Here is a 26,623-nt window from a genome sequence, read left to right as displayed (position 1 = left end):
TGACCAGTAAATCCCTTCCTCTTGTAACCAAGCTCACGCAAACCACCCCACCAACTCCCTCAGTGTCAATTTCCTCCTTCCCCAGCAATGCCAATAGTCCTGCAGGCCATGTCACTGGCAATCCTGACGAGTCCTCTCCTGCCTGGGATTCCTCCGATGCATCCTTGAGTGTAACGCCGATTGCTGCTGGCGCTGCTGTTGTTGCTGTTGGGAGTCGATGGTCATCCCAGAGGGGAAGTCGGAAGACCACTTTTACTACTTCCACCAAGCAATTGACTGTCCAACAGTCCTTTGCGAGGAAGATGAAATATCACAGCAGTCATCCTGCTGCAAAGCGGATAACTGAGGCCTTGGCATCCTGGGCGGTGAGAAACGTGGTTCCGGTATCCATCATTACTGCAGAGCCAACTATAGACTTGATTGAGGTACTGTGTCCCCGGTACCAAATACCATCTAGGTTCCATTTCTCTAGGCAGGCGATACCGAAAATGTACACAGACCTCAGAAAAAGACTCACCAGTGTCCTAAAAAATGCAGTTGTACCCAATGTCCACTTAACCACGGACATGTGGACAAGTGGAGCAGGGCAGACTCAGGACTATATGACTGTGACAGCCCACTGGGTAGATGTATTGACTCCTGCCGCAAGAACAGCAGCGGCGGCACCAGTAGCAGCATCTCGCAAACGCCAACTCTTTCCTAGGCAGGCTACGCTTTGTATCACCGCTTTCCAGAATACGCACACAGCTAAAAACCTCTTACGGCAACTGAGGAAGATCATCGCAGAATGGCTTACCACAATTGGACTCTCCTGTGGATTTGTGGCATCGGACAACGCCAGCAATATTGTGTGTGCATTAAATATGGGCAAATTCCAGCACGTCCCATGTTTTGCACATACCTTGAATTTGGTGGTGCAGAATTATTTAAAAAACGAGAGGGGCGTACAAGAGATGCTGTCGTGGCCAGAAGAATTGCGGGACACTTTCGGCGTACAGGCACCACGTACAGAAGACTGGAGCAACACAAAAAACGCCTGAACCTGCCCTGCCATCATCTGAAGCAAGAAGTGGTAACGAGGTGGAATTCAACCCTCTATATGCTTCAGAGGTTGGAGGAGCAGCAAAAGGCCATTCAAGCCTATACAACTGACCACGATATAGGAGGTGGAATGCACCTGTCTCAAGCGCAGTGGAGAATGATTTCAACGTTGTGCAAGGTTCTGCAACCTTTTGAACTTGCCACACGTGAAGTCAGTTCAGACACTGCCAGCCTGAGTCAGGTCATTCCCCTCATCAGGCTTTTGCAGAAGAAGCTGGAGACATTGAAGGAGGAGCTAACACTGAGCGATTCCGCTAGGCATGTGGGACTTGTGGATGGAGCCCTTAATTCGCTTAACAAGGATTCACGGGTGGTCAATCTGTTGAAATCAGAGCACTACATTTTGGCCACCGTGCTCGATCCTAGATTTAAAACCTACGTTGTATCTCTCTTTCCGGCAGACACAAGTCTGCAGGGGTTCAAAGAACTGCTGGTGAGAAAATTGTCAAGTCAAGCGGAACGCGACCTGTCAACATCTCCTCCTTCACATTCTCCCGCAACTGGGGGTGCGAGGAAAAGGCTCAGAATTCCGAGCCCACCCGCTGGCGGTGATGCAGGGCAGTCTGGAGCGACTGCTGATGCTGACATCTGGTCCGGACTGAAGGACCTGACAACGATTACGGACATGTCGTCTACTGTCACTGCATATGATTCTCTCACCATTGAAAGAATGGTGGAGGATTATATGAGTGACCGCATCCAAGTAGGCACGTCAGACAGTCCGTACGTATACTGGCAGGAAAAAATAAGAATTTACTTACCGATAATTCTATTTCTCATAGTCCGTAGTGGATGCTGGGGACTCCGAAAAGACCATGGGGAATAGCGGCTCCGCAGGAGACTGGGCACAAAAGTAAAAGCTTTAGGACTACCTGGTGTGCACTGGCTCCTCCCCCTATGACCCTCCTCCAAGCCTCAGTTAGGATACTGTGCCCGGACGAGCGTACACAATAAGGAAGGATTTTGAATCCCGGGTAAGACTCTTACCAGCCACACCAATCACACCGTACAACTTGTGATCTGAACCCAGTTAACAGCATGATAACAGAAGGAGCCTCTGAAAAGATGGCTCACAGCAACAATAACCCGATTTTTGTAACAATAACTATGTACAAGTAATGCAGACAATCCGCACTTGGGATGGGCGCCCAGCATCCACTACGGACTATGAGAAATAGAATTATCGGTAAGTAAATTCTTATTTTCTCTAACGTCCTAGTGGATGCTGGGGACTCCGAAAGGACCATGGGGATTATACCAAAGCTCCCAAACGGGCGGGAGAGTGCGGATGACTCTGCAGCACCGAATGAGAGAACTCCAGGTCCTCCTCAGCCAGGGTATCAAATTTGTAGAATTTAGCAAACGTGTTTGCCCCTGACCAAGTAGCTGCTCGGCAAAGTTGTAAAGCCGAGACCCCTCGGGCAGCCGCCCAAGATGAGCCCACTTTCCTTGTGGAATGGGCTTTTACAGATTTTGGCTGTGGCAGGCCTGCCACAGAATGTGCAAGCTGAATTGTACTACAAATCCAACGAGCAATAGTCTGCTTAGAAGCAGGAGCACCCAGCTTGTTGGGTGCATACAGGATAAACAGCGAGTCAGATTTTCTGACTCCAGCCGTCCTGGAAACATATATTTTCAGGGCCCTGACTACGTCCAGTAACTTGGAATCCTCCAAGTCCCTAGTAGCCGCAGGCACCACAATAGGCTGGTTTAAGTGAAATGCTGAAACCACCTTAGGGAGAAATTGAGGACGAGTCCTCAATTCTGCCCTGTCCGTATGAAAAATTAGGTAAGGGCTTTTATAGGATAAAGCCGCCAATTCTGAAACACGCCTGGCTGAAGCCAGGGCTAACAGCATTACCACTTTCCATGTGAGATATTTTAAGTCCACAGTGGTGAGTGGTTCAAACCAATGTGATTTTAGGAACCCCAAAACTACATTGAGATCCCAAGGTGCCACTGGAGGCACAAAAGGAGGCTGTATATGCAGTACTCCCTTGACAAACGTCTGAACTTCAGGAACAGAAGCTAGTTCTTTTTTGGAAGAATATTGACAGGGCCGAAATTTGAACCTTAATGGACCCTAATTTGAGGCCCATAGACAGTCCTGTTTGCAGGAAATGCAGGAATCGACCCAGTTGAAATTCCTCTGTAGGGGCCTTCCTGGCCTCGCACCACGCAACATATTTTCGCCAAATACGGTGATAATGTTGTACGGTCACATCCTTCCTGGCTTTGATCAGGGTAGGGATGACTTCATCCGGAATGCCTTTTTCCTTCAGGATCCGGTGTTCAACCGCCATGCCGTCAAACGCAGCCGCGGTAAGTCTTGAAACAGACATGGTCCCTGCTGGAGCAGGTCCTTCTTAGAGGTAGAGGCCACGGGTCTTCCGTGAGCATCTCTTGAATTTCCGGGTACCAAGTCCTTCTTGGCCAATCCGGAGCCACGAGTATAGTCTTTACTCCTCTCCTTCTTATGATTCTCAGTACTTATGGTATGAGAGGAAGAGGAGGGAACACATACACTGACTGGTACACCCACGGTGTTACCAGAGCGTCCACAGCTATTGCCTGAGGGTCACTTGACCTGGCGCAATATCTGTCCAGTTTTTTGTTGAGGCGGGACGCCATCATGTCCACCTTTGGTTTTTCCCAACGGTTCACAATCATGTGGAAGACTTCTGGGTGAAGTCCCCACTCCCCCCGGGTGAAGATCGTGTCTGCTGAGGAAGTCTGCTTCCCAGTTGTCCACTCCCGGAATGAACACTGCTGACAGTGCTATCACATGATTTTCCGCCCAGCGAAGAATCCTTGCCACTTCCGTCATTGCCCTCCTGCTTCTTGTGCCGCCCTGTCTGTTTACGTGGGCGACTGCCGTGATGTTGTCCGACTGGATCAACACCGGCTGACCCTGAAGCAGAGGTCTTGCCTGACTTAGGGCATTGTAAATGGCCCTGAGTTCCAGGATATTTATGTGAAGTGACGTTTCCATCCTTGACCACAAGCCCTGGAATTTTCTTCCCTGTGTGACTGCTCCCCAGCCCCTCAGGCTGGCATCCGTGGTCACCAGGACCCAATCCTGAATGCCGAATCTGCGGCCCTCTAGGAGATGAGCACTCTGTAACCACCACAGGAGAGACACCCTTGTCCTTGGAGACAGGGTTATCCGCTGATGCATTTGAAGATGCGATCCGGACCATTTGTCCAGCAGATCCCACTGAAAAGTTCTTGCGTGGAATCTGCCGAATGGAATCGCTTCGTAAGAAGCCACCATCTTTCCCAGGACCCTTGTGCATTGATGTACTGACACTTGGCCTGGTCTTAGGAGGTTCCTGACTAGGTCGGATAACTCCCTGGCTTTCTCTTCCGGGAGAAACACCTTTTTCTGTACTGTGTCCAGAATCATTCCTAGGAACAGTAGACGTGTCGTCGGAATCAGCTGCGATTTTGGAATATTTAGAATCCATCCGTGCTGTCGTAGTACTACTTGAGATAGTGCTACTCCGACCTCTAACTGTTCTCTGGACCTTGCCCTTATCAGGAGATCGTCCAAGTAAGGGATAATTAAGACGCCTTTTCTTCGAAGAAGAATCATCATTTCGGCCATTACCTTAGTAAAGACCCGGGGTGCCGTGGACAATCCAAACGGCAGCGTCTGAAACTGATAGTGACAGTTCTGTACCACAAACCTGAGGTACCCTTGGTGAGAAGGGCAAATTGGGACATGGAGGTCCTTGATGTCCAGAGACACCATATAGTCCCTTTCTTCCAGGTTCGCTATCACTGCTCTGAGTGACTCCATCTTGAACTTGAACCTTTTTATGTAAGTGTTCAAGGATTTCAGATTTAAAATGGGTCTCACCGAGCCGTCCGGCTTCGGTACCACAAACAGCATGGAATAATACCCCTTTCCCTGTTGTAGGAGAGGTACCTTGATTATCACCTGCTGGGAATACAGCTTGTGAATGGCTTCCAATACCGCCTCCCTGTCGGGGGGAGACGTTGGTAAAGCAGACTTCAGGAACCGGCGAGGGGGAGACGTCTCGAATTCCAATTTGTACCCCTGAGATACTACCTGCAGGATCCAGGGGTCCACTTGCGAGTGAGCCCACTGCGCGCTGAAATTCTTGAGACGGGCCCCCACCGTCTTGCCTGAGTCCGCTTGTAAGGCCCCAGCGTCATGCTGAGGACTTGGCAGAAGCGGGGGAGGGCTTCTGTTCATGGGAAGAGGCTGTCTGCTGCAGTCTTTTTCCCCTTCCTCTGCCCCGGGGCAGATATGAGTGGCCTTTTGCCCGCTTGCCCTTATGGGGACGAAAGGACTGAGCCTGAAAAGACGGTATCTTTTTCTGCTGTGAGGTGACTTGGGGTAAAAAGGTGGATTTCCCAGCCGTTGCCGTGGCCACCAGGTCCGATAGACCGACCCCAAATAACTCCTCCCCTTTATACGGCAATACTTCCATATGCCGTTTGGAATCCGCATCACCTGACCACTGTCGCGTCCATAACCCTCTTCTGGCAGAAATGGACATCGCACTTACTCTTGATGCCAGAGTGCAAATATCCCTCTGTGCATCACGCATATATAGAAATGCATCCTTTAAATGCTCTATAGTCAATAATATATTGTCCCTGTCCAGGGTATCAATATTTTCAGTCAGGGAATCCGACCAAGCCACCCCAGCACTGCACATCCAGGCTGAGGCGATTGCTGGTCCAGTATAATACCAGTATGTGTGTATATACTTTTTAGGATATTTTCCAGCTTCCTATCAGCTGGTTCCTTGAGGGCGGCCGTATCAGGAGACGGTAACGCCACTTGTTTTGATAAGCGTGTGAGCGCCTTATCCACTCTAGGGGGTGTTTCCCAACGCGCCCTAACCTCTGGCGGGAAAGGGTATAATGCCAATAATTTTTTAGAAATTAGCAGTTTTTTATCGGGGGAAACCCACGCTTCATCACACACCTCATTTAATTCATCTGATTCAGGAAAAACTACGGGTAGTTTTTTCACACCCCACATAATACCCTTTTTTGTGGTACTTGTAGTATCAGAAATGTTCAAAACCTCCTTCATTGCCGTGATCATGTAACATGTGGCCCTACTGGAAAATATGTTTGTGTCGGCCACTAGGGTCGCTTAGCTTACTCACACAGCTACCTCATTGCGCCTTTTTTTTTCTTTGCGTCATGTGCTGTTTGGGGAGTGTTTTTTGGAAGGGCCATCCTGCGTGACACTGCAGTGCCACTCCTAGATGGGCCAGGTGTTTGTGTCGGCCACTAGGGTCACTTATCTTAGTCACACAGCTACCTCATTGCGCCTCTTTTTTTTCTTCTTTGCGTCATGTGCTGTTTGGGGAGTATTTTTTGGAAGGGCCATCCGGCCTGACACTGCAGTGCCACTCCTAGATGGGCCAGGTGTTTGTGTCGGCCACTAGGGTCGCTTAGCTTACTCACACAGCTACCTCATTGCGCCTCTTTTTTTCTTTGCGTCATGTGCTGTTTGGGGAGTGTTTTTTGGAAGGGCCATCCTGCGTGACACTGCAGTGCCACTCCTAGATGGGCCAGGTGTTTGTGTCGGCCACTAGGGTCGCTGAGCTTAGTCACACAGCTACCTCATTGCGCCTCTTTTTTTCTTTGCGTCATGTGCTGTTTGGGGAGTGTTTTTTGGAAGGGCCATCCTGCGTGACACTGCAGTGCCACTCCTAGATGGGCCAGGTGTTTGTGTCGGCCACTTGGGTCGCTGAGTTTAGTCATCCAGCGACCTCGGTGCAAATTTTAGGACTAAAAATAATATTGTGAGGTGTGAGGTGTTCAGAATAGACTGAAAATGAGTGGAAATTATGGTTATTGAGGTTAATAATACTTTGGGATCAAAATGACCCCCAAATTCTATGATTTAAGCTGTTTTTTAGGGTTTTTTTGAAAAAAACACCCGAATCCAAAACACACCCGAATCCGACTGTCTTGCTGTGTAGAACTAGGGTGTGTGAGATTGCTCAATACATTCTGCGCTCACTGTTGCCCAGAACAGGCTTACACTTTAATGCAGCAAAACAAACAACACTTTTATGTCTCAATAGTAAATAATTTATTAGTTCTTATAGTATTTTCGTCAGGTATTAATACATAATCATAAATATAGGTATAATATCAAGAAACTACATCAATATCTTACCGAATATTGTAGCATCACTTGAGCACTCTGGATCGGGGAATCTCAGGACGATCGTCTCAAGGGGAAATTCGGTATTCACACGCAGCACGTCTGCTAGCGTCTCAGGTGGATTCCGATATTCCCCTAACATTCCCCGTCCTTTATACAAAACTAAAAACACAATCTATCCATATGTGGGTACATTCCGGGGTTCTGAAACATCTTATCTAACTGAAAATAACAACACGAGTCCTTGTCTATAACAAACTGAAAATAACAACACGAGTCCTTGTCTATTCTAAGAATCCTTCTTCTAGCATGAGACAAACACCCTTTCATAAGACAAACACCCTTGCTATTCTCTTGTTATTATATGGCATAGTTACTGCGGCACAAAATGGAAGTCAGTCAGAAAACCCCACTCTCACCCTTTCATATCACACTCGTATCACAAACGGCCCTTGACTGATTCCAATTATAACGCATAACTTGCCATTACAACCTTTTGTCGTTTACAACATATGCGGTAAAATACCACACAGTTCCAAATAGATAAATTATTATTATTATACACAGTATGAGAACAGGATGTATCAGAAAATTTAGCATATTGGATGCAGACGGCGAATATCCAGTAAACAAGTCCTACCAATGATGAGAAGTTGCATCCTGGACATCAGAACCAATTTTCTGTAATTGATCAGCAATTATTGTTGTTGTCACTTGATGAGTTACAATAGATTGATTTAGATATTTGATATGATCTTCAATAACTTTGGATTGTTTCATAATTGTATGTAGTTTATCTAACTTCAAATCCCATTGGGGAATACTTAAATTTTGTGGACTCCAATATTTTGTAACATGTTCTTCACGGTCAGCATACAATATAAATGTCTCATTTTCCCAGGTTAAGGAACTAACATTACTAATACATCCGGAAAATGGAACTACCATTCCAGGTATGGCTGGTGTATCAGTTACCAAACATACTTCTTGTGGGGCTACCTCCATCATCATTGTATATGACAAAGGTAAAACTATCCATTTACATAAATTTACTCCATTCTCTAATAAGCAAGGTTCATAAACTGCAGATTGTACTCTACATATCTTGCCTTGTAAAGTGGGTGTACAAATACTCAAATCATGAGTTCTATTATTCTCATCTATATATTCTCCTTTCATAGTGGGGAACCAGTACCATTCTCCACCAGATGGTCCTAACAACAAAGGCATTACAATATATTTACACATTTGAATAACTTTGGTTACATTATACATAGTTAAAATACCTTGGCATACGGTGTCATCAGGGCCGGCTCCAGGCCTACTAGCACCCTGAGCGAGAAAATGTAAAAGCGCCCCCCTCCCCCCCATGCGCGCGCCGAAGGCGCGCGCGCTCCCGGAAAAGTGGGTGTGGCCTCTGGAAAAGTGGGCGTGGCCTCATAACTTCATATCATCAAACTATAAACATATTTTCACACAATTAGCAGCCTTACACATAGCCACAGTAGTGTTCCTTACACACAATGTCTCCAGTATAGTGCCAGATACACGACATGCCCCGCAGCAGTGCCAGCTACACATGACATGCCCCGCAGCAGTGCCAGCTACACATGACATGCCCCGCAGCAGTGCCAGCTACACATGATAGTGTTCACTTTTTAGGGCATGGTGCTGATCACAGGGAGGGCACATTTTTAAGTTAGGAGGGCAAAATGATGTACATACTGCTTGTTGTTCCCATACCTATATGTCAAAGAATGGACAGTGCGCGCCGAAGGCGCGCAGCAAAAATTAAGGGGAGTTACTTCGTGGGGAAGGTACGTGGCCACATAATAGTGGCAATTTGCATTACACCACACAGTAGTGCAGCTAATACACACTGCACCAGGTAGAACCTCCTATACACTTTGCGCCAGGCACAGCACTGAGACACATTGCCTAGCCACAGACGCCTAGCGGGAACACTACATGACACGCCCCCCAGCAGTGCCAGCTACACGCGACAAGCCCCCCAGCAGTGCCAGCTACACGCGACAAGCCCCCCAGCAGTGCCAGCTACACGCGACATGCCCCCCAGCAGTGCCAGCTACACGCGACATGCCCCCCAGCAGTGCCAGCTACACGCGACATGCCCCCCAGCAGTGCCAGCTACACGCGACAAGCCCCCCAGCAGTGCCAGCTACACGCGACAAGCCCCCCAGCAGTGCCAGCTACACGCGACAAGCCCCCCAGCAGTGCCAGCTACACGCGACATGCCCCCCAGCAGTGCCAGCTACACGCGACATGCCCCCCAGCAGTGCCAGCTACACGCGACATGCCCCCCAGCAGTGCCAGCTACACGCGACATGCCCCCCAGCAGTGCCAGCTACACGCGACATGCCCCCCAGCAGTGCCAGCTACACGCGACATGCTCCCCAGCAGTGCCAGCTACACGCGACATGCCCCCCCCCAGCAGTGCCAGCTACATAAATGGCCACAGAGTGCCAGATACATAAGTGCCCACACAGTGCCAGATATAAAAATGCCCACACAGTGCCAGATATGTCCCCACAGTGCCATATATAAAATTGCCCCCACAGTGCCAGATATGCCCCCACAGGGCCAGATACATAAATGCCCCCAGTGCCAGATACATAAATGCCCACACATTGCCAGATGCATAAATGCCCCCAGTGCCAGATGCATTATTGCCCCCCACAGTGTCAGATACATTAATGCCCCCAGTGCCAGATATGCCCCCACAGTGCCAGATATGCCCCCACAGTGCCAGATATGCCCCAGTGCCAGATATGCCCCCACAGTGCCAGATAAATAAATGCCCCCCACAGTGCCAGATAAATAAGTGCCCCCACAGTGCAGATATACCCCCACAGTGCCAGATACATAAATACCCCCACAGTGCCAGATACATACATGCCCCCACAGTGCCAGATACATACATGCCCCCACAGTGCCAGATACATACATGCCCCCACAGTGCAGATACATACATGCCCCCACAGCGCAGATATGCCCCCACAGTGCCAGAAATGCCCCCACAGTGCCAGATACATTAATGCCCCCTCACAGTGCACAGATAAATGCCCCCCCCCGCAGTGCCAGATAAATGAATGCCCCCCACAGTGCCAGATAAATGCCCCCACAGTGCCAGATACATAAATGCCCCCACAGTGCAAGATTCATAAATGCCCCCACAGTGCAGATATGACCCCACAGCGACAGATATGCCCCCACACTGTGCCAGTGCCCCCACAGTGCAGATATGCCCCCACACAGTGCCAGTGCCCCCACAGTGCAGATATGCCCCCACACAGTGCCAATGCCCCCACATAGTGCCAATGCCCCCACAGTGCAAGATTCATAAATGCCCCCACAGTGCAGATATGACCCCACAGCGACAGATATGCCCCCACACTGTGCCAGTGCCCCCACAGTGCAGATATGCCCCCACACAGTGCCAGTGCCCCCACAGTGCAGATATGCCCCCACACAGTGCCAATGCCCCCACATAGTGCCAGTGCCCCCACAGTGCCAGTGCCCCCACACAGTGCCAGTGCCCCCACACACAGTGCCAGTGCCCGGCCCCGACGATCCCAACATACCTGCGGCGACGCTGGGAGGGGACGTGCTGCTGTTGAGCCTGAGGGCCACCGACTGTTCCCGGCCGCTTGGTGCGCGCTGCGCGGCGTCTGACGTCAGACACCGGCGCCGCGCAGCGCACAGTTTTGAAAGGCCGGGGACGGCGGGGAGAGCTGCCTGCAGTGTACAGGGCCGGCTCCAGGTAAGACTATGGCGGCGCCAGCGCGCGGCGCCCATTAAGGGTGGCGCCCCGCGCGGCCGCTCTAGTCGAACGTGCCTAGAGCCGGCCCTGGGTGTCATTACAAAACATTTTAGCAGCTTCCAAGTGTATCCAAGCGTCCCTGGACACACTTGTATTAAAAATTGTTCTCCATACTTGTTCATTTCCGGTCATTAGCATAGTTTGCATAACGCCTTTTTGTTGTTGCTCATACATAGTCTGTAGTGTACAGACGGTCCAATTTATAAATTTAGTAATGTTGGTATCAAATCCAACAGCAAAATCATTACTAGCATTAATTAGCTGGTTCATTAAAGTATCTATTCCAGACGATATTTTGGCTGGCTCAAAAATAGTAGGCATCCATTTTGCTTGTAATGTAAGTCCGTCATTTAATTTACTACCGGCGCTATGCATCCTATTGGCTAATGTTTCAATATCTATCCCATTTAATACTCCTGTTAGAGTCCCATATCCTCCCAACAATGTATCATACCAGGCACGTCGTTGCCGGGATATACATTGTCTATTATTGGGAGGGAAAACAACTTGTGTGACTAACACAGTCTTTTGAGCTTGTGTACCTACATTTTCACATGTAGATGGTAATCTTTTAACATGTCCAATATCGATTCGTGATGCATTGATATCAATAAACATTAAATCTTGTGCCCACCACGTTCGATTTTTTATTTCAGTAGCATTATGACATACCAAAATTAAAACGTCTTTTACAGCTAACCGAAATGCGGTTGCTCCTTGTTTAGAACAATTCTTATATTCTTTATTCTTCTCTTCTTTAGGGAGAAATCAGAACCTATAAGGTTTGGAGCAGCAACTTATATTTACTGCAGCATTAATTGTGATATTGCCTTCTGACTGATGTAAGGCAAATGTAGGTCGATATCTGTTTCTTTGTGGATCAGGCGGTCCAGCCCACATCGTTCCTGGAATTGTTATATTTACTATATTAGTACAGCGCTGATTGGCCTGACAAGTGAAATTATCTTGGGTTCTTGGTATGGTGGCATTGTTCCATCCCCACCGTACAGTATGCAACTCTCGTTTCTCTATCTTCAATCCAGGTGTCCATGTACTAGAGTGTCACGAACCGGTCTCTTACCTCTGCGGGTTCTGGGGTTCATCCGTTGCCAGTGCGGTTGCTCGCGGTGCTGTGCGCCCATGTGGGGACACGGCGTGATCAATGGCACAGGTAATGCAGAGTCTGGGAACTGTGAGTGCGGGGACCAAATGGCCTAAGGCACTGCGGTGTGTCTGCTGTATAGGAGGTGGCCATGTTGGAGACCAAATAGCTAATACAGAGCACTTGTGAAAACACCTGTGGGCAGGTGTAAGCCAATCCCGTGCTTGTGCTGCCTTTAAGTAGGCTGGGATTATGTTACTCTGGGCCAGTGCTTTGTTGTATCAAAGCTGTGCTCTAGCTCTGAGCTCTCTCCGTGCATTCCTGTGTGATTCCCGTGGTCCAGATATCGCCTCCGTTCCCAGAGGTCCGTCTGCAGCCTTCACTGCTGAAAGATCCACCGGCTCTCTGCTGTGCTGTCAGTTAATTGCACTCCTATTGGAAATAGTTGGATTCCCAGTGTCCTGCATGAGGTTACCTTGTCAGTCTGCCTATCATTCAAAGTCTGGAGGATTCTGTTTCTCTCAGCTGTTCGTTTGTTCAACTCTGCATTTAACCCATTCATCACCTTGTCTTCTACTACAGTTTCACAGTGATCTCCGGAACCCGCAAGTAACCCAATTCAGTACTTTTATTTGCTATGTTGTCATTACAAGGATAATTCATCACAGTCTCTCAGTTAACTCTCAAAGCTCCATTGCCAATTCTTACAGTTAATTCTCCATGTCTGCATTAACCAGTTAAAAACAATCTGCAGTTCAGCATCAAAGCTTGTTTATATTTGCTATGTTGTCATAACAAGGATAATTCTTCAGTCTCTCAGTTAACTCTCAAAACTCCATTGCAAATCCTTACAGTTATCTCTTCATGTCTGCATTATCCAGTTAATAACATTCTGCAGTTCAGCATCAAAGCTTGTTTATATTTGCTATGTTGTCATAACAAGGATAATTCTTCACAGTCTCTCAGTTAACTCTCAAAACTCCATTGCAAATCCTTACAGTTATCTCTTCATGTCTGCATTATCCAGTTAATCATATTCTGCAGTTCAGCATCAAAGCTCGTTTATATTTGGACAATCCAACATTTATTCATCAGCTTGTTTTGCATATGTTTCCATGAACATTTCTTTTATGTATTTTTGAGTTTTCTTTTGCATATTATTCCTGCAATACTTCAGTATAATATGATGATTAACAACTTGTCAGTTAACTCTTTACTGAATTGTTATTTTGAATAAATATATGAATCGGAACTTTCTTCGTCCTCCCTGCTTTCTTCATAGCCCAGCACCTACACCTGTGGTTGGTCCCGGGTTAACGGATTCACAAAAACACCCGGGCCTGACAGTAAGCACTGGCCACATGGATCCGTCAAGTGACCAATTCGCATGAGGCGGTGCTACGTCAGATATCCTTTCCCGTCTGGAAAACCAGGAGTCTATACAGACACAAATAGTGCAGTTTATGCAAACTATGGCAGACCATTTAGAGACTCTTCATACGGCTATTAAAACGTTCCAAGTCCAGATTCCAACCCCAGATGTCCCAGTTACCACTACAGCTTCTCCTGTGACGCTGCCTACGTCCCGCTTGCAGTTACCCTCTCCGAGTAAGTTTGACGGAACTCCAAAACTTTGCAGAGGATTCCTGAATCAATGCGAGATCCAGTTTGAACTGATGTCTGCCAGTTTCCCATCAGCTCGTTCTAAGGTTGCATATATTATTGCCCTCCTCTCCGGTCAGGCTCTGGAGTGGGCATCACCATTATGGGAGAGAGGTGATCCTATCCTCTCTAATTACAAAGAGTTCGTATCTTCCTTCCGGAGAATCTTTGACGAACCAGGCAGGACCACCTCAGCATCCTTGGAGATTCTCCGTCTACGTCAAGGTTTACGTCCTGTCAGTCAATATATTATTCAGTTTCGCACGTTGTCTTCAGAGTTAAACTGGAATGAGGAGGCCCTGATCGCCGCGTTTTGGAATGGACTTTCAGAAAGAATCAAGGATGATTTAACTATCCGAGATGTGCCAATTAAACTGGATGAATTGATTTCTCTCTGTAACAAACTTGATCTACGTTACAGGGAGCGATGTTTAGAGAAATCCAGGGCAGAGCGATCCAGTCCACGTGATCATCCTAGACCTCGACAAGATTCTTCATCAGTCTCCAGTAATGACTGAAGAACCTATGCAGATTGGGCACTCTCGCCTCACAGAGGAGGAACGACTTCGTCGTCGACAGGGTAACCTCTGCATGTACTGTGGGTCCTCCGAACATTTAGTTAAATTCTGCAAACTCCGACCGGGAAACTCTCGCCTCCTAGCTTATTCAAGAGAGGTTAAGCTAGGAGTTACTTTAGAATCACGTTCTGGGAAAGAGCCAACCTTGTCTATTCAATTAGAAGTTCCAAGTTCTACAGTGAAAGTTTCAGCCCTCCTAGATTCCGGGGCAGCCAAGAACTTCATCTCCTCAGCCTTTGTCATACGGTCTAAAGTTCAAACCATGCCCCTGGAAGCAGCAGTTGCTGTTACAGCAGTGGATGGAAGTCGAATTCCAGATGGTATAATTACTCATCGAACCGTATGTCTCAAGATGAAAGTTGGTGAGCTCCATTCCGAATACCTCTCCTTCTACGTGATTCCCAAAGCCTCTCAAGATGTGATACTTGGTTTACCTTGGCTGCAGAAACATAATCCTCAACTTAATTGGCAAACCATGGAAGTCCTTTCATGGGGTAAATCTTGTACCAAGGACTGTGTAGCTACAATTGTACCTCTTCGGTCAATTAGCCTTTCCGATCTACCTCCGGTGTATCAATCCCTTGCGGATGTTTCCAGTGAGCAAGTAGCAGACTCTCTACCTCCTCATCGTGAATGGGACTGCCCAGTCGTCCTGGTTCCGGGCAAGACCCCTCCTAGGGGACAAATTCATCCGCTATCCATCCCAGAGACGCGAGCTATCCGGGATTGGTCCACTCCTACAACTCTCAAGGGGATTCAGCGATTTCTTGGCTTTGCTAATTTCTATAGGAGATTCATTAAGAATTATTCTACGTTAGCTGCTCCTATCACAGCCCTAACTCGCAAGGGAGCAAATCCTACGAACTGGTCTTCTGAAGCAATCAAAGCCTTCTCTGATTTAAAGCAAGCCTTTGTGTCAGCCCCCATTCTTCGACAGCCTGATTTGAATCGTCCCTTTCTACTAGAGGTGCATGCATCTACAGAAGCAGTAGGAGCTGTGTTGTCACAAGTCTTTGAAGATAAAAAGGTCCATCCCTGCGGATATTTCTCCCGTAAGTTCCTCCCGGCAGAACGTAATTATGCAATCGGTGAGCAAGAGTTACTTGCCATCAAGTTGGCATTTGAGGAGTGGAGATACCTTCTAGAAGGAGCTCAACATCGCATTACAGTTTATACTGATCATAAGAATCTTCTGTATCTGCAGTCAGCTCAGTGTTTGAATCCACGACAAGCTCGATGGGCGCTTTTCTTCTCACGATTTGATTTCAAACTCACCTATCGTCCAGGGTCTCAGAACAAAAAGGCAGATGCCCTTTCCCGGTCCTTTGCTTCTTCTGAATTAAATGATGCTACCACGAATCAAGCCATTGTGAATCCTACGTCCTTCTTAATGACTCGAACCTCTCCAGTTCCTCCGCCTGGCAAGACCTTTGTCGCCACAAGTCTTCGAAAACGGCTGCTTACCTGGGCTCACTCCTCTTCCTTCATGGGTCATCCTGGGGTTCTAAAGACTCTCAAATTTATTCAACAGTCTTATTGGTGGCCACGTCTCAAAGCCGATGTCCAAGAGTTTATAGCAGCATGTCCTAAATGTGCCCAACATAAGAGTCCAAGAAGTTCTCCACCAGAGTTTCATCCATTGCCAGCCCTAGAGGTTCCAGCAGCAGATCAAGAGCTTCAACGTCTATCTAGCATCTGGAGTTGTGTACGTAAGTCCTTGGTCAAAACTTCCGCTCGTTATAAATCTTTTGCAGATAGAAAACGTAAAGCTGTACCGAGTTACAAAGTGGGAGACCAAGTTTGGATTTCTACGCGCAATCTCAAGTTCAAAGTTCCTTCTAAGAAATTTGCTCCCAAGTTTATTGGTCCATTTCCCATTGTTAAGGTACTCAACCCTGTGTCATACAAAGTCAAGTTGCCACCGTCTTTGAGAATTCCTAACGCCTTTCATACATCTTTACTGAAGCCTTTGATTCTCAATAAGTTCCGTACTACCCAGTCCAAATCTCCTAAAGTTCACTCTTTGCAGAATGAGGAATTTGAAGTTAAAGAGATTGTGGACTCACGTTCCCGATATGGACGTTTACAGTTTCTGGTCGACTGGAAGGGTTACGGTCCAGAGGAAAGATCCTGGGTTTTCTCTGAAGATGTTCATGCTCCAAGACTGGTACAGAAATACTTCTCTAAAAATCCTGATAAGGTTCAAAGGTGTTCGGAGACCACCCTTAGAGGAGGGGGTACTGTCACGAACCGGTCTCTTACCTCTGCGGGTTCTGGGGTTCATCCGTTGCCAGTGCGGTTGCTCGCGGTGCTGTGCGCCCGTGTGGGGACACGGTGTGATCAATGGCACAGGTAATGCAGAGTCTGGGAACTGTGAGTGCGGGGACCAAATGGCCTAAGGCACTGCGGTGTGTCTGCTGTATAGGAGGTGGCCATGTTGGAGACCAAATAGCTAATACAGAGCACTTGTGAAAACACCTGTGGGCAGGTGTAAGCCAATCCCGTGCTTGTGCTGCCTTTAAGTAGGCTGGGATTATGTTACTCTGGGCCAGTGCTTTGTTGTATCAAAGCTGTGCTCTAGCTCTGAGCTCTCTCCGTGCATTCCTGTGTGATTCCCGTGGTCCAGATATCGCCTCCGTTCCCAGAGGTCCGTCTGCAGCCTTCACTGCTGAAAGATCCACCGGCTCTCTGCTGTGCTGTCAGTTAATTGCACTCCTATTGGAAATAGTTGGATTCCCAGTGTCCTGCATGAGGTTACCTTGTCAGTCTGCCTATCATTCAAAGTCTGGAGGATTCTGTTTCTCTCAGCTGTTCGTTTGTTCAACTCTGCATTTAACCCATTCATCACCTTGTCTTCTACTACAGTTTCACAGTGATCTCCGGAACCCGCAAGTAACCCAATTCAGTACTTTTATTTGCTATGTTGTCATTACAAGGATAATTCATCACAGTCTCTCAGTTAACTCTCAAAGCTCCATTGCCAATTCTTACAGTTAATTCTCCATGTCTGCATTAACCAGTTAAACACAATCTGCAGTTCAGCATCAAAGCTTGTTTATATTTGCTATGTTGTCATAACAAGGATAATTCTTCAGTCTCTCAGTTAACTCTCAAAACTCCATTGCAAATCCTTACAGTTATCTCTTCATGTCTGCATTATCCAGTTAATAACATTCTGCAGTTCAGCATCAAAGCTTGTTTATATTTGCTATGTTGTCATAACAAGGATAATTCTTCACAGTCTCTCAGTTAACTCTCAAAACTCCATTGCAAATCCTTACAGTTATCTCTTCATGTCTGCATTATCCAGTTAATCATATTCTGCAGTTCAGCATCAAAGCTCGTTTATATTTGGACAATCCAACATTTATTCATCAGCTTGTTTTGCATATGTTTCCATGAACATTTCTTTTATGTATTTTTGAGTTTTCTTTTGCATATTATTCCTGCAATACTTCAGTATAATATGATGATTAACAACTTGTCAGTTAACTCTTTACTGAATTGTTATTTTGAATAAATATATGAATCGGAACTTTCTTCGTCCTCCCTGCTTTCTTCATAGCCCAGCACCTACACCTGTGGTTGGTCCCGGGTTAACGGATTCACAAAAACACCCGGGCCTGACATAGAGGGGACGACCAATAATACAATTCCAAGGATTCCAAGACTGAGCCTCACGACAATCTATAGGTACAAAATCATTGTAAGTTACTCTCGCAAATAACATTTTTCTTGAGGTACATATTCCCATTTCTCTTGTCCTGGTTTCATTATTAAGAGTACTCTGTCTTTTCCCACAGCTATAACCTCAGCCGGTTCAGGCGGCCCTTGAGGCTTCTGTACCCAGATTTTTGCTCCTACATTCACAGTGTTAGATGAACCAAAACCTTTGTCTCCTCGAACAGTAAGTTCGGTTGGAGCTTCTCCCAATTGGATAGGCTCTATCAAAATAGGTATTATTAACAATTGTGCCACTCGGTCCCCTTCACAGATTACGCAGGGGTCTGGGCTCAAATTCATCACAACTATTTTAATTTCTCCTTGATAGTCGGGGTCAATTACTCCTCCTATCACTATTATTCCGTTCTTGGCCATACTAGAACGGGTTGACAACTGTCCATAATGATTAGAAGGCATTTTGCAACCTATCCCAGTAGGTATAACCTTAATCCCATAAGGAACAATAACATCAGGGTTTATAGCATACATGTCCAACCCTGCCGACATGGGCGTAGCTCTGTACGGTTCTATCGCCTTTTCGTGAAGTTTCCAATAAATAAGGCTTTCTACTTTATGTGCTGCCTTGATTGATAAATTGGGGGTCAACATCCTCATCAGAGGAGTTGTGGATTCTGTCAATGGTCGGTTATTTATTATCTGTAAAGATTCTGAGATATTATCTCTCCATTGCCTAAACTTATTAGATCCATTAACCTTTTTCAGAGTGGATTTTAATAATCCATTCATTCTTTCTATATAATCTCAAGTGTCCTAATAGTGCTCCATTGTGTAGCAGTTTTACGGGGGAAAGCTACCATTAATCCTGAGTATGTATCTACTGCTGTACATGCAAATTTACACCCTCGACTTTCTGGCAGGGGTCCAATAAAGTCCATCTGCCAGATTTGTCCAGGTAACTTACCTCTTCCAATATGGCCCATTACAGTATGGGGCACTTCCCTCTTTTGGGAGTGTTGACACAAGGGACACCGTAAAATCACAGATTTCACAATGTCCAATGTGAGGGGAATACCCCTTTCTTGCGCCCACCTGTAAGTTGCCTTTTCTCCCAGATGTCCACTCTTTTGGTGTGCCCAAAGGGCTGTACCCTGCAACCATGATTCCAATTCCTTCGTCTCTCCTGCCACTGGCTCATGAGATGACTTAGCAATGGCGGCTTGTGCATCTGCTTGTGAATTAAACAAACGTTCAAGTGAGTCTAATGGTACATGTGCATCAACATGGAATACAGTTACTTTTGTTTGTTTAGTGATAACTTCAATGTCCTTTATTCCACTGTATCCCCAAAAACTTCACCGCTTGTGCAGGTCCCTGCACCTTGGCGGGATTAATCTCCCACCCTTTATTTTTCATGTGTTCAGTTCTCTATAATCCACAGTCATGCGCCAGGAGCCATCGCTCTTTTTCACTGGCCATACCGGATTATTCCAAGCAGTAGTGGTATATCGTACCACTCCTGTATCCATTAATTCTTTAATGGTTTCGCTTATTTCTTGATGGCCCCCCGGTATACGATATTGTTTCATTGCAATTAATTTAGTTGCAGGTGGGACATGTACTGGGGGCATTTTTACTTTTCCCACCACAATAGGTCTGGCCTGAATACAATTACTTCTGACTCCAAAACTAAATTTTCCTGTATCTAAATAAAGGGTCAGTCCTTTTAAAACATCAATGCCTATAATATATTCTCTAATGGGTACTATTAGTACTCGGCATTTCTTAATAGGTAAATTTCCTATTTTTAGAGGTATTTCCACCTGTACCCCTTCAGTTACTCGACCCCCCCAACCCTGCAATTTTAATTCGGGGTCCTTTAAATCTATTGGGATTTCCATATATTAGGGTAGCCTCCGCCCCTGTGTCAATTAACGCGGGGACCTCTTGTACATTGCCCCGTGACCAATGGATTCCTAATTTGACATAAGGTCTCTCATCATGACGAATCCATACAGGGGCTTGGCTGGCTACCTATGCATCACCCTCTGAATCTTCCTGTTCCTCGGGCGGAGCAGTAGGCTTCAAATTTTGCAACATCTTGTCTATCTACATCAACCCCTCCAGCGCCATCCTCTACCAAACGGACCAGCCAGGTAAGGACGCCTTCCCCGGGGCGTTGTGAAAATTTGGTCAATAGTTCCATGACTTCATTTTGAGTGAAATCTTGCAGTATCATTTTCTCTTTGAGGACTGCCTGCCCTCCACCTTCTGCAACCTTAGTTAATTGCCTGCGCGAGACAGGACAAGCATTTGCCCCAGGAGGGTCAATGACAGGATTGGGAGGATCCCATCCCCCCTTGTCCTCGTCCTCCTCCTCACTACTACTATCCCATACATCACCATCCCATGTATCGGGATCCCATTGAAGATCGGCAGAAGGAATAATTGCTCGTACTTTTCGGGTGTTTACCCTTCCCTTTCTTTTTTTATATTTGTTCTGGGCTACTTTGACAGCAGCCTTCTCGGCAACAATCTGATATTTCTCGGCTTTTTCTGATAACATCTGATTGCTACACTGTAACAATCCTATCTTTCCTTGTTGTTCAATTACTGTTTGTACTATATCTAAATAACGTGATTGTAACTGCTCATATCTTTTGTGCATTTTACGGTATGCTGATACTAGTATCCAGCACCGTCTTCCCAGCGCCATTACATCACCTGCCTTGGCAGGGACCCCCTCAAGTACATATACAACATCGAGGGGTTCTGCACGTTATGCTGATACTAGTATCCAGCACCGTCTTCCCAGCGCCATTACATCACCTGCCTTGGCAGGGACCCCCTCAAGTACATATACAACATCGAGGGGTTCTGCATTCTTGAGTTTACCATCCCATGATTCTGCTAAACCTGACGTTAATAACTCCTGTGCTATAATATTGTAGGGACTTTCAGTCCACCCTGGGATGGTGATTTGCTCCGCTCCAGCCTTTTTTTCCCTTACGAAACATCCTTACCGTGCTATGTTGTTATATATCGGCGAAAACTTGGCAACCTGCCAATTGACAAAACTTTGCACAGAGGTAAGTCTGGCCAGGACCCACCACTGTACAAAAGCGTTTTACACTATCAGTATCCTACACCGAGATATAAGAAAACATAGATCCTGCCGACTACGCCAAAAATGTCTTGCTGTGTAGAACTAGGGTGTGTGAGATTGCCCAATACATTCTGCGCTCACTGTTGCCCAGAACAGGCTTACACTTTAATGCAGCAAAACAAACAACACTTTTATGTCTCAATAGTAAATAATTTATTAGTTCTTATAGTATTTTCGTCAGGTATTAATACATAATCATAAATATAGGTATAATATCAAGAAACTACATCAATATCTTACCGAATATTGTAGCATCACTTGAGCACTCTGGATCGGGGAATCTCAGGACGATCGTCTCAAGGGGAAATTCGGTATTCACACGCAGCACGTCTGCTAGCGTCTCAGGTGGATTCCGATATTCCCCTAACATTCCCCGTCCTTTATACAAAACTAAAAACACAATCTATCCATATGTGGGTACATTCCGGGGTTCTGAAACATCTTATCTAACTGAAAATAACAACACGAGTCCTTGTCTATAACAAACTGAAAATAACAACACGAGTCCTTGTCTATTCTAAGAATCCTTCTTCTAGCATGAGACAAACACCCTTTCATAAGACAAACACCCTTGCTATTCTCTTGTTATTATATGGCATAGTTACTGCGGCACAAAATGGAAGTCAGTCAGAAAACCCCACTCTCACCCTTTCATATCACACTCGTATCACACCGACAAAAAAAATTCGGTGAGGTTTTGCCAAAACGCGTTCGAACCCAAAACACGGCCACGGAACCGAACCCAAAACCAAAACACAAAACCCGAAAAATTTCCGGTGCACATCTCTAACTGTACTCCTCCTATATTATACAGCTGCTCCCCAGTCCTCCCCACAATTAAGCAATAAAGCACAATCAAGTTCAACAATAAACGGAGAGGACGCCAGCCACGTCCTCTCCCTAACATTTCCAATGCACGAGTGAAAATGGCGGCGACGCGCGGCTGCTTATATAGAATCCGAATCTCGCAAGAATCCAACAGCGGGATGATGACGTTCGGGCGCGCTCGGGTTAACCGAGCCATACGGGAGAATCCGAGTTTGCCTCGGACCAGTGTAAAAAGTGTGAAGTTCGGGTGGGTTCGGTTTCCGAGGAACCGAACCCGCTCATCACTAGTGTAAACCACCACATTTTTGCACCAAATAATGTGCCCCCCACCTCGTTTTGGCCCTCTGTACTAGCTAACAGCAGGGGAGAGTCCGGGGCCGCTTCTCTGCAGCATGCTGAGGAGAAAATGGCGCTGGTTAGTGCTGGAGGATCAAGCTCCGCCCCCCGACGGCGGGCTTCGGTCCCGCTCTAAATCTTTATACTGGCGGGGGATTTGGAATTATATAGCCTCTACAGTATATATAAGTACTCTGCCAGTCTTATCTGAGGTATATTTATGCTGCCCAGGGCGCCCCCCCTGTGCCCTGCACCCTTACTGTGGTGCCTGTGTGTGTGAGCTGGGAGCAATGGCGCGCAGCGTTACCACTGCGCGTTACCTCATGAAGATCTGAAGTCTTCTGCCGCCTTTGAAGTCTTCTTTCTTCTTATACTCACCTGGCTTCTATCTTCCGGCTCTGTGAGGAGGACGGCGGCGCGGCTCCGGGACGAACGGCGAGGGTGAGACCTGCGTTCCGACTCCCTCTGGAGCTAATGGTGTCCAGTAGCCTAAGAAGCAGAGCCTATCATTTAAGTAGGTCTGCTTCTCTCTCCTCAGTCCCACGATGCAGGGAGCTTGTTGCCAGTAGTGCTCCCTGAAAATAACAAACCTAACAAAAGCTTTTTCAGAGAAACTCAGGAGAGCTCCCCTGCAGTGCATCCAGTCTCCACTGGGCACAGGAACTAACTGGGGTCTGGAGGAGGGGCATAGAGGGAGGAGCCAGTGCACACCCATTCTAAAGCTTTACAGTGCCCATGTCTCCTGCGGAGCAATCTATACCCCATGGTCCTTACGGAGTCCCCAGCATCCTCTAGGATGTAAGAGAAAAGTGGGGTATTATTAGATTCTTGTTCCAAATTGTCAGTGACATAGTCAAGCCAGGTATGTTTAAGATGCAGCAAGAAATCCTCGGAGTGCATGAGATATGCCGGGAATCTCCAACATTTGGAGATATATTGAGGTAAGGCCAAGTGTAGGGATAGAGTTACGGGGGCATGGTCTGAAATTATAATGTCTTTGACCGAGGTGTGAGATACTTTAAAGAGCAGATGTTTAGATAAGAATAAATAGTCAATGCGAGAGTGGGTGGAATGCGGATGTGAATAAAAAGAATAGTCTCGATGGAGGGGATGATGTATACGCCAAGGATCTAGTAAAGCAAGTTGAGAACAGAAGGAGAGAAGAAGAGTGGAAGACAAACCGGGTCTGTTGGCACTCACCCCTGATCTGTCTATGGACGGATCGACGACCGTGTTGAAGTCACCCCCTAAAATCAGATTCTGACCTCCCCAAGATAGGACTCTCTGGAGAATATCTGCAAAAAAAAGGTTATTAGATCCAGTAGGTGCATAAAGGTTCAAAAAGGTATAAATCGTGTTATCAATAGAGACATCCAACAGGATAAATCTACCTTCGGGATCAATACATTTTTTAAGAATGGAATATTGGAGATTTCTATGAAAGAGGATAGCGACACCCCTAGTTTTGTTAGTATAAGGAGCAGAGATACACTCTCCAATCCAAGGGGCTTTCAAGAAGACATAGGAGTCGTGTAGCCAGTGTGTCTCCTGCAAGAATACAATGTGAGGGGTCATACGGGAGAGGTGTGCGAGCACCTTTTTACGTTTAATGGGGCTATTAAGACCCTCCACGTTCCAGGATATTATATTAAAATCAAAAAGTGGGGCGGTTACCGGGCCGGAGGGTTGGAAAGTGGTATTGTCAGTCATACTACCCTATCCCCACAGGAGGAGACTAGTGCAGCAAAATATCATAATTAAATCGGTGTCCCTCCCAGTCCCAGAGAGCAGGAAGGGGCCAACCTATGGAGGACCGAGACCTAGCATTCCAGCAGGCAAAATAGAAATAAAAATAAACATTCAAGAACAACAACCCAACAAACAGAAAACAAGTAGAGGCATAGCTTCTGACATACATAGATGGTATGCCAACAGCGTATCCTTAACACTACGTGACCCGCAGGTGATAACATTTGAAGAAGAGAGCAAACATAAAGAAGAACCTAAAAGTCAAGTATCAGGGGCAGCAAAGTGGGCCTTCGCCGCCAATGGATCATCGAAGAAGAGCGGTTTTCCATTTTGAAAGACTCGAAGGCGGGCCGGGTATAGTAATGAGAACTTGACTTTATCTTCAAACAGCTATTTGCATAGTGGGGCGAACTCTCTGCGCCTATTAGCGACATAGGTGGAGAAGTCCTGGAATACAAGCAATCTTTCCCCCTTGTAAAGTAGAGACTCCGACTTACGATAGTGATCCAATAGCTTGGTTTTATCAACGTAATTGAGAATTCTCATAATAACAGGGCGGGGGCGTCCAGCAGAGTCCCTGTGCTCAGGACCCAAACGATGAGCCCTTTCGATGGCTAAAGGTGATCCGTGGAGGTCCATGTCCAGTTTTTCTGGCAGCCATGTAGAGAAAAGGTCCAACAGCGCATGGCCCCTCACCGACTCTGGAATGCCCACCACCCGCAGGTTATTACGCTTCCGATTCTCCAAGTCATCGAGCTTGTCAGTGAGACCTTTGATTTCTTTAGATTGGGCCTCTATAGTGGTCTGTGCAGACTGTAGGTCATCTTCCAGCGTCGAGACCCTCTGCTCGACATCATCTAGATGGCCATTGTGTTGGGTCAGTTGGGTCAGGGTGGAGTCAATGGCCTCCTTGATGCCCGACAATTTTTCATCTAGGAGAGGCCCCAATACCGCTGCAATATCTGTGGGCTTCATTTTAGGCTGTTTAGTAGCCGCAGTGTTGGTACGTTTCCGTTGGGAACAATAATGAGTGGTGGAGCAGTCAGAGTCGGATGAATTTCTGTGGAAAGTATCTTCACGAACGCCCAATGTAGGGCCAGAGGAGGACATAGGTGTGGACACCAGGAATTTTTCCATGTGAGGTTACAAAAGATAGAATTACACCATAGGCAGGAGTAATCGACGCAGAGAGTAGATTGATGAGGGTCACAGCAGTGAAAAGGACAATCTAGAGAGTTACATCTTCATGACGCAAGGAGGCATGGTAAAAGTCCCGTGCAGTTAAGACGTGAAGGAAAAATATGTCGAAGGCGTCCACGTTACATTGCAGCGTGACAAAGCGGAACCGCAGGAAGTGATGACAATAAGCCTATCGTTGATATATGTTGTAAAAGACAAAGGCAAAGGTAGCACCCATAGACGTATAAGGCCTCCGGCCTTCAGAGGTAGTGGCAGGACCCCTAAGCAGTAAGGGGGGAGAAAGTACCTTGATCCTATCCCAGGATGTTGCATGGTGTCCCCCTGTAACGGCTTTTCTGCAGTGGAGCAGGTTACCTCAATAGAGCTGACATATATCCCACAGGGCTAGGAGCACAGGACAGCTGAGTCTGGAGCTTTATCTTGCAGTACGTGGAGAGGCTTGTGGCAGGGAGCGTAACGCCGTCAGCATCGACATGGGAGGTGGTCTTGTCAAGGGGTCCCCCCAGCAGGGTAATGTAATAGTAGTGGCACACAAGGGTTCAGGGTCCGCACAGCCTGTAGTCAGGATCCTCCGCGGCAGCCAGTATTCAAGGACAGCCTGAGCCTGGGGATCCAAGATGGCCGCCGCAGCATCCAGGAGGCAGCCCCTCTCGTCACTCACCCGCAGCTCCGGCTCTCCTCCCGAGCAGTAGCCCCGGCCGCTGGAGATCTCAGGTGGCCAGAGAGGTGATCAGGCGGTGGGGGAGTAGTAGGAGTCAATCCCCACTGTTCGAGCGCGTCGCCGCGGGACGTCCGCGCCCCGGAGCTCAAGACCCGGGCAGGTGCTATACGCGAGTCCCCGGCTTTAAGGCACGCCAAGGCCGCAACCTGCAGGGACCGAACCAGCGGTCCCCCGGCTCCGAAACCGTCAGCGGCCAGTCCCGAAGGGTGTTAGGGAGTGTGAGGTGGCACAGTGAGCGGGCTGTACAACGGCAGGAGCCCAGCAAGGGGATAAATAAGAGGGTGAAGCAGGAGCTCTGTGAAAAAGCGTCCACGCCCCCGATAATATATTGTTACATTCTACCTGTCTGGCCTGGAGAGTGGTTCACCGTTCCCTGAGAGTGTCACAATATGCTTCTCTATTTTTACCACTATGGGGAAATCCCAATTTTGCACCGCAGGCTGAATCACCGATATTTAGAATCTGGCACAAATCTGGTCTTAGTTTGATCCACCA

General features: G+C 47.2%; 1 protein-coding gene and 1 long non-coding RNA gene across 2 annotated transcripts in view; both read right to left on the bottom strand.

Moving 5' to 3' along the window:
- HSD11B1L (hydroxysteroid 11-beta dehydrogenase 1 like) overlaps positions 1-26,623 on the bottom strand; it is a 252,076-nt gene that overhangs the window by 180,137 nt on the left and 45,316 nt on the right. The window lies entirely within an intron of this gene.
- LOC134928060 (uncharacterized) lies at positions 18,078-21,874 on the bottom strand. Its single transcript, XR_010177823.1, has 3 exons — positions 21,535-21,874; positions 19,221-19,356; positions 18,078-18,134 (listed from the first exon to the last, which is right to left on the bottom strand). It is a non-coding gene; the product is annotated as an uncharacterized LOC134928060 (long non-coding RNA).

This window comes from Pseudophryne corroboree, chromosome 1, assembly GCF_028390025.1.
Source record: "Pseudophryne corroboree isolate aPseCor3 chromosome 1, aPseCor3.hap2, whole genome shotgun sequence".
In the NCBI taxonomy this organism is placed as follows: Eukaryota; Metazoa; Chordata; class Amphibia; order Anura; family Myobatrachidae; genus Pseudophryne; species Pseudophryne corroboree.
The sequence above is the reverse complement of the archived record's forward strand: the minus strand, read 5'-3'. Positions and strand labels throughout refer to the sequence as shown.